Source organism: Aquarana catesbeiana, linkage group LG09 (genome assembly GCF_042186555.1).
Source record: "Aquarana catesbeiana isolate 2022-GZ linkage group LG09, ASM4218655v1, whole genome shotgun sequence".
NCBI lineage: Eukaryota > Metazoa > Chordata > Amphibia > Anura > Ranidae > Aquarana > Aquarana catesbeiana.
Genome location: NC_133332.1, coordinates 25,826,922 through 25,838,904, shown reverse-complemented (window position 1 = coordinate 25,838,904; position 11,983 = coordinate 25,826,922). Strand labels below are relative to the sequence as shown.

General features: G+C 43.1%; 2 non-coding genes across 2 annotated transcripts; both read left to right on the top strand.

Annotated features, from left to right (window-relative positions):
• The first annotated feature begins 656 nt into the window (after positions 1–656).
• TRNAR-ACG (transfer RNA arginine (anticodon ACG)) lies at positions 657–729 on the top strand. Its single transcript has one exon. It is a non-coding gene; the product is annotated as a tRNA-Arg (tRNA).
• A 9,763-nt stretch (positions 730–10,492) lies between these two features.
• Positions 10,493–10,565, top strand: TRNAR-ACG (transfer RNA arginine (anticodon ACG)). The gene has a single exon. It is a non-coding gene; the product is annotated as a tRNA-Arg (tRNA).
• Positions 10,566–11,983: the final 1,418 nt, after the last annotated feature.

Here is an 11,983-nt window from a genome sequence, read left to right as displayed (position 1 = left end):
GCTTTTGTGAGAATAATTAGCTCAAATGGTAGAGTGCTTGCTTAGCATGTGAGATGGGAGGTAGCGGAATCAAAGCCCACATTCTCCACCTCTTTGTTTCAATCAACAAGTAGTTCTATTTTATCATTTTGCAAAATTGACAATATGCTATATGACTTTAGGTTAGCAGAATCCAGGAAAATTTAACGTACCGTAGTTTATCATCATTCCATGAAATTTAAAAATGTGAAATGTTGGGTATCGGTTTACTAGTTTCTCTGTTACCTGTAGGTGTCACTGGTACCTCTGGCAATAGTATGAGATGCCACAGTGAGTTATTACTATATGTATTTCCACTAGCCAACCAGTAGGAGGTTTATTGTCACCGGTGCATGCCGGGGAGGAGCATAAATATTTGGGGGACAATGTGAGCTCTTTTTTGTCCCAGGTTGCAACCTGGGGAAGTGCACAAGACACAGGGCAGCACTTCTGGACTGGCAGAAAGGATCAACAGATTTATTTATTTTTTTGCGATTTATAAACAGACAATGCTTTACATTGTGTATTTTATGGATCAAAAGATAGCAGTCAAGATAAGTTTTTAGTTATATAAACTTTAGGCCACGTGATACTACGTACAAAAAGGAAAACACCGTGGTGGGCACATGGCACCATAGGGGCCAGTGGCGCAATGGATAACGCGTCTGACTACGGATCAGAAGATTGTAGGTTCGACTCCTACCTGGCTCGGCTTTTACTTTATTTATGTAGAAAATAAACATTATAGCACTTCAAAATTTTAAGTGAATTTATGCAAAATAAAGCAGGCCATACACTAGTAGATAACTGAGCGAATATTTGTATGTCCATTCTTAGGCCATTCGATGACTTGATGAATGCCATTTCAAGTTACTTCAAAATCTTGTGTGAAATGGTCGAAATTCGCTCAATTGAGGAAAACGTTCTGTCCGGCTCCTTCAAATTTTCTCAACACTGCGTTTGAAAACAAACATTGACCCCATTAACCATTAGAAAAACGAAAACATTTTATTGAAATTTCTGCATGAAATGTGTGCGGCCAGCTTTAAAATGACATCCACGATGCAATCTGTCACTAGAATTAGCACAGCAGTGTTTGATTTTCTGATTCCCCCATGTAATGTAGTTTAATTACCTGTTGATCCTGCCATTAGAACTTGTTTATGGTGATTTGTGTATGTGAATGGTGCTGCGATGTTGCAAAACAAATGTGACACAAATATTATAGATAAAAAGTGATACTGAAATTATACACAAGGTGTCAGTATAGCTCTAACATCCGCCACCTTGTGTATAGTTTCAGTATCACTTTTTATCTATATTTGTGTCACATTTGTTTTGCAACAGCGCAGCACCATTCACATACACTTAACATTTTGCTCACGGATTCACCTATCGGTGTGTGCAGCAGTTGTACATTTTGATTTCTATGTTCAGTGATAGCGTGGGAGTATTCTTACTTTATTCTTGTTTATGATGATATTAACATGATTGTAAAGTCTCTTCTCGGGGCCCTCTTCGGCACTCCTGTTGAGTACCCCCACAGCGAGCAGCATGTTATGGGGGCACAGCTTCCTGTGTCCATTCAGACACGCGACCCAGTCCCACCCCCCCTCTCCTGATTGGCTAAATGGTTTTGATTGAAAGCAGCGGGAGCCAGCCAATTCGACAGCCAATGAGGAGGGGAGTCCCGGGCAGCTTAGACACTCCTGCAACATCACTGTATAAAGACGGGCTCAGGAAAGTATTAGGGGGGCTCCTGCACACAGGTTTTCTGCCTTTACAATCCCTCTAACCACTTGCAAGGAAGTGCTAGTAATCGCTGCTCCTTGACTACAGTGAAAGAGTGTGTGGCGAGGAGAGCCGATCAGCGGCATCTCCTCGCAGGGGACAGTCAGATGTAATCAGGGCACTGATTACATTAGAGCGCAACCAGTGCCAGCAATCAGTGCCCATTAGTGATGCCAGTCAGTGCCCATCAGTGCTGCCCATCAGCAGGGCTGGACTGGGACAAAAATTTGGCCTGATTGGCTAAATGGTTTTGATTGACAGCAGCGGGAGCCAGCCAATTCGACAGCCAATGAGGAGGGGAGTCCCAGGCAGCTTAGACACTCCTGCAACATCACTGGATAAAGACGGGCTAAGGTAAGTATTAGGGGGGGGGCTGCTGCACACAGGTTTTGTTTTCTGCCTTTACAAACCCTTTAACCACTTGCAAGGAAGTGCCGGTAATCGGCGCTCCTCGCCTCACAGTGAAAGAGTGTGGCGAGGAGAGCTGATCAGCGGCATCTCCTTGCAGGGGACAGTGAGAGATGTAATCAGGGCACTGATTACATTAGAGCGCAATCAGTGCCCATCAGTGCCGCCTATCAGTGCTGCCCATCAATGCCCATCAGCAGGGCTGGACTGGGACAAAAATTTGGCCCTGGACTTCATCCAGACTGGCCCACTTTGACAGGTCTCTCCCATGCTGGCCGGACAAACCCGGCCTGCCACCCAAGTCTCCCCTCACTAGCCATTAGCCGCTCTACATTATTTCTATTATAGGCAGTACCAGTAGGGAAGCTAGACATTATTTCACCCGGGGCAAAGAATAGTTTGGCGCCCCCTAATGGGACAAGATTAGACAGGAAGGTGAGAAACTCCCAGGCCATAGCTGTTAAGTCAGCTGTCTGTCCCCTCCCCCATGCTCCTTCTGGTCCCCCCTTCTCCTGGTCCTCCCATGCTGCTCCTCTATTCCCCCCCCATGCTGCTCTGGTCCCCCATGTGCTCTGTTCCCCTCCACCCCCATGCTGCTCTGTTTCCCCCCCATATGCTGCTCTGTTCCCCCCCCCATTCTGCTCTGTTCCCCCCCATGCTGCTCTGTCCCCCCCATGCTGCTCTGTTTCCCCCCATGCTGCTCTGTTTCTCCCCCCCCCCGTGCTGCTCTGTTTCCCCCCCCGTGCTGCTCTGTCCCCCCCCGTGCTGCTCTGTTTCTTCCCCCCCCCGTGCTGCTCTGTTTCCCCCCGTGCTGCTCTGTCCCCCCCCCGTGCTGCTCTGTCCCCCCCTGTGCTGCTCTGTTTCTCCCCCCCCCGTGCTGCTCTGTTTCTCCCCCCCCGTGCTGCTCTGTTTCTCCCCCCCCCCGTGGTGCTCTGTTTGCCCCCCCCGCTGCTCTGTTTCCCCCCCTCATGCTGCTCTGTTTCCTCCCCCCCATGCTGCTCTGTTTCTCCTCATCCCCCCCATGCTGCTCTGTTTCTCCCCCCCATGCTGCTTTGTTCCCCCCCTCCCATGCTGCTCTGGTCCCCCGCATGCTCCTCTTCCCCCTCATGCTGCTCTAGTCCCCATATGCTCATCTCCCTCCCCCCCTCATGCTGCTCTGGTCCCCCATATGCTCCTCTTTCCTACCCCCCCATGCTGCTCTAGTCCTGCATATGCTCATCTCCCCCCCATGCTGCTCTGGTCCCCCATATGCTCCTCCCCCAATGCTGCTCTGGTCCCCCCCCCCAGCGCTCAACTCCTCTCCCTCCAGAGTTCGGGGATCAGTAGTGAGAGTGCAGAGGTCAATAGTAATTGATGCAGAATTCAGGGGCCAGTAGTAGGTGATGTTGAGTTTAGGGGTCACCTCCCTCCCACTTTCTAAACATTTCACGAGGGGAATTAGCTCAAATGGTAGAGCGCTCGCTTAGCATGTGAGAGGTAGCGGGATCGATGCCCGCATTCTCCAAGTGTTTTTGAAAACTTTCAGTTCTATTTTAACATGTTGCAGTGGCTAATACTAAATCAAATTCAGGTACTTACATTAACTGCACTTAAAAATATTTTTTAACACAACCACATTATTTGAAGTGTTTAACCACTTGCCTTCCAGAAGATTTACCCCCCCCTTCATGACCAGGTCATTTTGCGTGGTCATGCAACGCTGTACCTAAATGAAATGTATATCTATTTTTTATAATATAAACAGCAGTAAATAGAAAAACAAAAACTCTGCGCTTACTCAGTTAAGATAGCAGCTCACACAACAAAACAGGACATTTGTAAAGGAAACAGGTGCATAAAGGGTGTAGCGCTACTTATAATGGAAATATATACAGTTGTTATGTTACATACAACATAAACATTAAAACCAGATAAATGCATATGTCACACACTTCGTACAACACCAAGTGTGAAATACCCTGGCAGATATCTGTCAGATGTGAATCAGGGTGTAAAGAAAAAGATTATATAGTCCTATACTGTGGATACAATAATTCCGTTCACCACGTGAGTAGCTGGTAAGACAACAAACAAATATGGTGGATCCCCCACATGGAAGCAGTGCAGGCTTACCAGATAGGTTGAACTCATACAAACATATGTTTAATGAGTCGATAAGGCTTGTATTACCAACCGGCAATAGAGTGGAGTAGTTCAGCCAGACAATGATGTGGTCCAGATTGCATCAAGGACTTTACTAGGGACTCTCCAACATATAGCTTGGTCTCAATGAAGATAGCCCAAAAAGAAAGAAAGGGGGCCGTATAGTGTAATAACGTTTGGTATAACCAATTTATTAAAAGGTAAAAGACTTACATTTTCCAAGATAAAAAAGTGCTTGTAATAAAATTGTGGCAGGCAGTGGAGTCCCCCGACGCGTTTCGTCTAATCAGACTTCATCTGGGGTACCCTTCCACTGCTGCCATACTGCTATATAAAGGTACTGTGACCCCCCATAATGAGAATCCAGCTCGTGTCCATTAATTGAGTGCAGTTCTGGGTATCGCCAAAATGGCGGACCTGCGTGCGTTTTAAGCCTCTTTCTGAGTGTGTAGTGTGCGTTCCAGCACTCCTATCCTAATACTGAGTAGTATTATGTATGTCATTTTCCCACATGAATAATATTTTAGAAGACTCCTTTTATTTAGAGAAGAGAAGATACATATAAAGTGTCATAAATAAAGCAGAAGGGGCATTATATAACTCCATCTACGAAGATCCGTTCCGGATCATACGCAGGAAGTAGGTGGATCTGGGCGGTCCGTTCCAGATGACGTAAAGAACGTCACGCTCTGCTGCGTCTTCCGCCTGCATGGAACGTATGGGAAGCCGCCGTCAGTCACGTGTATACCACGCCCCCTTACCAAGGGAGACGTGGCGCGATGTCGTCACAAGCGCGATGTGATTACGTGCGCTCAGCTTGACAGCGCGTCCCTGGAAACGGAGTGTCATATTGTGATATCCACATAACACTGTATGCAAGGGATGAACACAGACTGGCCCCACAAGAAAAGGCAGTTTTATGTGTGTGATATGATCCTTTAGTGTTGCCTAAATGTTGAAACACCGTGACAGAACAACTTAGGTGGCAAATTGTGATAAAATTAACAAAGAAAGTCTTAAATTTAAAGACCTACAGAGATGTAAAAAAACAAACGAATAATGTGTGTATGTGTTTGTTTATAAAGTGTATTACATATACATATATAAGATTTCTATAAATGTGAAACTATAAAGTATATTGTACCTGTGCTAATAAATGTGAAATAAAGTCTGCATTATAATAAGTGTAACCACAAACATTACAAAATGGTGACCAGTCAAATGATTAGTTTGACCCAAATGCCCATATATAAAAGGGACATTAAAGTGAAAATTAGTGATAGTTATGAGAATTTAAATAGAAAAAATTGTATATATAAAGATCCGAGAGGGATTCTCATTGGGTGATCCAGACCCATAGTAATATATGTACAACATACCATATGGTAAAACTGAATAAAAAAATGCATAAAAAATTACATATATTTCTTCAGTAGTTCTTATATGTAATTTTTTATGCATTTTTTTATTCAGTTTTACCATATGGTATGTTGTACATATATTACTATGGGTCTGGATCACCCAATGAGAATCCCTTTCTTTGTTAATTTTATCACAATTTGCCACCTAAGTTGTTCTGTCACGGTGTTTCAACATTTAGGCAACACTAAAGGATCATATCACACACATAAAACTGCCTTTTCTTGTGGGGCCAGTCTGTGTTCATCCCTTGCATACAGTGTTATGTGGATGTCACAATATGACACTCCGTTTCCAGGGACGCTCTGTCAAGCTGAGCGCACGTGATCACATCGCGCTTGTGATGACATCGCGCCACGTCTCCCTTGGTAAGGGGGCGTGGTATACACGTGACTGACGGCGGCTTCCCTTGCCTTCAATGCAGGCGGAAGACGCGGCGGAGCGTGACGTTCTTTACGTCATCTGGAACGGACCGCCCAGATCCACCTACTTCCTGCATATGATCCGGAACGGATCTTCGTAGATGGAGTTATATAATGCCCCTTCTGCTTTATTTATGACACTTTATATGTATCTTCTCTTCTCTAAATATAAGGAGTCTTCTAAAATGTTATTCATGTGGGAAAATGACATACATAATACTACTCAGTATTAGGAAAGGAGTGCTGGAACGCACACTACACACTCAGAAAGAGGCTTGAAAGGCACGCGGGCCCGCCATTTTGGCGATACTCGGAAGTGCACTCAATTAATGGACACGAGCTGGATTCTCATTATGGGGGGTCACAGTACCTTTATATAGGAGTATGGCAGTAGTGGTAGGGTACCCCAGATGAAGTCTGATTAGACGAAACGCATCGGGGGACTCCACTGCCTGCCACAATTTTATTACAAGCGCTTTTTTATCTTGGAAAATGTAAGTGTTTTACCTTTTAATAAATTGGTTATACCAAACGTTATTACACTATACGGCCCCCTTTCTTTCTTTTTGGGCTATCTTCATTGAGACCAAGCTATATGTTGGAGAGTCCCTAGTAAAGTCCTTGATGCAATCTGGACCACATCATTGTCTGGCTGAACTACTCCACTCTATTGCCGGTTGGTAATACAAGCCTTATCGACTCATTAAACATATGTTTGTATGAGTCCAACCTATCTGGTAAGCCTGCACTGCTTCCATGTGGGGGATCCACCATATTTGTTTGTTGTCTTACCAGCTACTCACGTGGTGAACGGAATTATTGTATCCACAGTATGGGACTATATAATCTTTTTCTTTACACCCTGATTCACATCTGACAGATATCTGCCAGGGTATTTCACACTTGGTGTTGTACGAAGTGTGTGACATATGCATTTATCTGGTTTTAATGTTTATGTTGTATGTAACATAACAACTGTATATATTTCCATTATAAGTAGCGCTACACCCTTTATGCACCTATAATATAAAAGAAAGAAATAATCACAATTTGAATTTCTCACACTTAAATTCGAACATGCATGTAGGTTCTGCACACATATGTAAACATTGATCACATCACACATGTGAGGTATTGCTTACGTCAGAGTGAGAGTAGTAGTCCTAGCACCAGGCCTCCTGTTTAGCTTTAAACTAGTAACCTGCGAAGGCTTTTAAAGCTTCACCTATGGATAATTTAACGTACTATAGTTTGTCATCATTCCATGAGATTTTAAAATGTGAAATGTTGGGTATCTGTTTATTAGTTTCTCTCTGTTACCAGTAGGTGTCACTGGTACCTCTGGCAATAGTATGAGATGCCACAGTGAGTTATTACTATATATATTTCCACCAGCCAACCAGTAGGAGGTTTATTGTCACTGGTGCATGCTGGGGGGGGGAGCATAAATATTTGGGGGACAATGTGAGCTTTTTTTTGCCCCGGGCTGCAACCTGGGGAAGTGCACAAGACACAGGGCAGCACTTCTGGACTTACAGGAAGGATCAACAGATTTATTTATTTTTTTGCAATATATAAACAGATAATGCTTTACATTGTATATTTAATGGACCAAAAGAGATTAGTTAAGATAAGTTTTTAGTTATATAAACGTTATGCCACCTGATATTACGTACAAAAAGAAAAATACTGTGGTGAGCGCATGCCTGCTACGGGGTTAGTGGCACAATGGATAACGTGTCTGACCACGGATCAGAAGATTGTAGGTCCAACTCCTACCTGGCTCAGCTCTTAAAATTTTTGAATGAAATTCTATTACTGTGCGGCCAGCTTTAAAATGACATCCATGATGCAATCTGTCACTAGAATTAGCACAGCAGTGGTTGCTTTTCTGACTCCCCCATGTAATGTAGTTTAATTACCTGTTGATCCTGCCATTAGAACTTGTTTATGGTGATTTGTGTATGTGAATGGTGCTGTGCTGTTGCCAAACGAATGTGACACGAATATTATAGATAAAATGTGATACTGAAACTATACACAAGGTGGCAGTATAGCTCTAACATCTTGTGTATAGTTTCAGTATCACTTTTTATCTATAATATTTGTTTTGCAACAGCGCAGCACCATTCACATACACTTTACATTTTGGTCACGGATTCACCTATCGGTGTGTGCAGCAGTTGTACATTTTGATTCCTATCTTCAGTGATAGCGCGGGAGTATTCTTACTTTATTCTTGTTTATGGTGATATTAAAGTGATTGTAAAGTCTTGTTTTTTTTTTTTTTTAAATAACAAATATGTTATACTTACCTCCACTGCGCAGTTGGTTTTGCACAGAGCAGCCCGGATCCTCCTCTTCTCGGGTCCCTCTTCGGCACTCCTGGCCCCTCCCGAGTCCCACCTGTTGAGTGCCCCCACAGCAAGCAGCTTGTTATGGGGGCACAGCTTCCTGTATCCATTCAGGCACGTGACCCAGTCCCGCCCCCTCCCTCTCCTGATTGGCTGAATGATTTTGATTGACAGCAGTGGGAGCCATCTCGACAGCCAATGAGGAGGGGAGTCCTGGGCAGTAGAGTGATGCAGAGTTCAGGGGTCAGAGGTGACTGATGCAGAATTCAGGGGTCAGAGGTGACTGATGAAGAATTCAGGGGTCAGAGGTGACTGATGCAGAATTCAGGGGCCAGAGATGACTGATGCAGAATTTAGGGGCCAGTAGTAGGTGATGCAGAGTTTAGTGGTCACCCTCCTCCACCTTCCAAACTTTCATGAGGGGAATTAGCTCAAATGGTAGAGCGCTCGCTTAGCATGTGAGAGGTAGCGGGATCGATGCCTGCATTCTCCACTTCTTTGTTTCAATCAACAAGCAGTTCTATTTTATCATGTTGCAGTCTGCAAAATTAACAATATACTATATGACGTGAAATGTTAGCAGAATCCAGAAAAAATAGGCTGGAGTTCTCACATGTAAATGCGATCACTCATGTAGGTTCTGCACGCATATGTAAACATTGATCGCAACACACATGTGAGTTATTGCTGCATAAGTCAGAGTGAGAGTAGTAGTCCTAGCACCAGACCTCCTGTTTAACTTTAAACTGGAAGCCTGAAAAGGCTTTTAAAGCGTCACCTATGGATAATTTATTTTACCATAGTTCATCACCATTCCATGAAATTTTAAAATGTGAAATGTTAGATATCTATTTACTTGGCCTAACATCATCATTTTTTTTTTCTTTTTGCACTTTATAAACAGATAACACTTTAAACTGTATATTTAACGGGGCAAAAGAGAGCAATTAACCTCTTGCCTACTGGGCACTTTCACCTCCTTCCTACCCAGGTCAATTTTCATCTTTCAGCGCGGTCACACTTTAAATGACAATTGCGCGGTCATGCTACACTGTAACCATGTGAAGTTTTTATCATTTTCTTGACACAAATAGAACTTTCTTTTGGTGGTATTGTATTACTGCTGGGTTTTTTATTTTTTACAAGAAAAAATAAAAATTACCGAAAATTTTGAAAAAAAAAATAGTTTTTCTTACTTTCTATCAGTAAATTTTGTTAATAAGTAATTTTTCTCCTTCACTGATGTGCGTTGATGAGGAGGCATTAATATGTCACACTTATGGGGACTGATAGGTGGCACTGATGAGGAGACATTAATTTGCCGCACTTATTCGCACTGATGGGTGGCACTGATTTGGCATCAATTATCTGCCCCTAAAGGTCAGCATGCACAGGGGAATTGGCTCAAGTGGTAATGGCATTTGCTTAGCATTTGAGAGGTAGCGGGATTGATGCCCGCATTCTCCAAATGTTTTTGAAAACTTTCAGTTCTATTTTAACATGCTGCAGTGGTTAGTTGTAAATCAAATTCTCACCTTAACTGCATTTAAAAATATTTTTTAACTCAACCACATTTTTTGAAGTGTTTAACCACTTGCCCTCCAGAAGATTTACCCCCTTCATGACCATGTCATTTCGCATGGTCATGCAATGCTGTACCTAAATGAAATGTATATCTTTTTTTATAATATAAAAGGAAATTATATATATATATATATATATTTATTTATACTTCTATAAAACATATGCCATCTAAAAAAAAAAAAAATCTCTGCACGGAATCACGTGTTTGTGTGTGTATATATATACGTGATTCTGCATTTCCAGGAAGGGGGTTCACACACCATCAGGAAGAGCCCTTTGCCCTCCAAGTATCCTATAGAGAGGGATTAGCTCAAATGGTAGAGCACTCACTGTGGTGGTTAAAAATCAACCAAGGGGCCAGTGGCGCAATGGATAACGCGTCTGACTACGGATCAGAAGATTGTAGGTTCGACTCCTACCTGGCTCGGTTTTTACTTTTTTTATGCAGAAAATAAACATTATAGCACTTCAAAATATTAGGTGGAACTTTGTAAAATAAAGCTGGCCATACACTAGTAGGCAACTGAGCGAATATTTGTATTCCATTCTTAGGCCATTCGATGACTCGATGAATGCAATTTTTAAGTTGCTTCAAAATCTTGTTTGAAATGGTCGAAATTTGCTCAATTGAGGAAAATGTTCCTTCCTGCTCATCAAATAGCCGCGCTGCCCCTTTCATTTCAATGGGCAGGAGCGGTACACACACCGCTCCTTCACCGCTCCAAAGAACCTGCTAGCAGGACTTTTTTAGTGTCCTGCCAGCGCACCGCTCCAGTGTGAAAGTCCTCGGGCTTTCACACTGGAGTGTGAGGAGCGGCTCTTTCAGGGCGTTTTGCAGGCGCTATTTTTAGCGCTGTAGCGCCTGCAAAGCGCCCCAGTGTGAAAGGGTTCTAATATTTGTGTCACATTCATCTTGAAACAACGCAGCACCATTCACATACACTTTACATTTTGGTCACGGGTTCACCTATCGGTGTTTGCAGCAGTTGTACATTTTGATTTCTATCTTCAGTGATAGCGCGGGAGTCTTCTTACTTTATTCTTGTTTATGGTGATATTAACGTGCTTGTAAAGTCTGTTTTTGTTTTTTTTCGGGGTCAGAAGTGATGCAGAGTACAGTAGTAACTGATGCAGAATTCAGGGGCCAGTAGTAGGTGATGCCGAGTTTAGGGGTCACCCCCCCTCCACCTTCCAATCTTTTCATGAGGGGAATTAGCTCAAATGGTAGAGCGCTCGCTTAGCATGTGAGAGGTAGCGGGATCGATGCCCGCATTCTCCAAGTGTTTTTGTAAACTTTCAGTTCTATTTTTAACACGTTGCAGTGGCTAATACTAAACCAAATTCAGGTACTTACACTGCATTCAAAAATATTTTTTAACATAACCACATTATTTGAAGTGTTTAACCACTTGCCCTCCAGAAACTATACACAAGGTGGCAGTATAGCTCTAACATCTGCCACCTTGTGTAGTTTCAGTATCACTTTTTATCTATATTTGTGTCACATTCGTTTTGCAACAGCGCAGCACCATTCACATGCACTTTACATTTTTTCTATCTTCAGTGATAGCGCGGGAGTATTTTTACTTTATTCTTGTTTATTGTGATATTAAAGTGATTGTAAAGTCTTGTTTTTTTTTGTTTTTTGTTTTTTTTTAATAACAAATAACAAACATGTCATACTTACCTCCTCTGTGTAGTTGGTTTTGCACAGAGCAGCCCAGATCCTCCTCTTCTTGGGTCCCTCTTTGGCGCTCCTGGCCCCTCCCGCCTGTTAAAGTGCCCTCACAGCAAGTGTCTTGTTATGGGGGCACAGCTTCCTGTGTCCATTCAGACACGTGACCC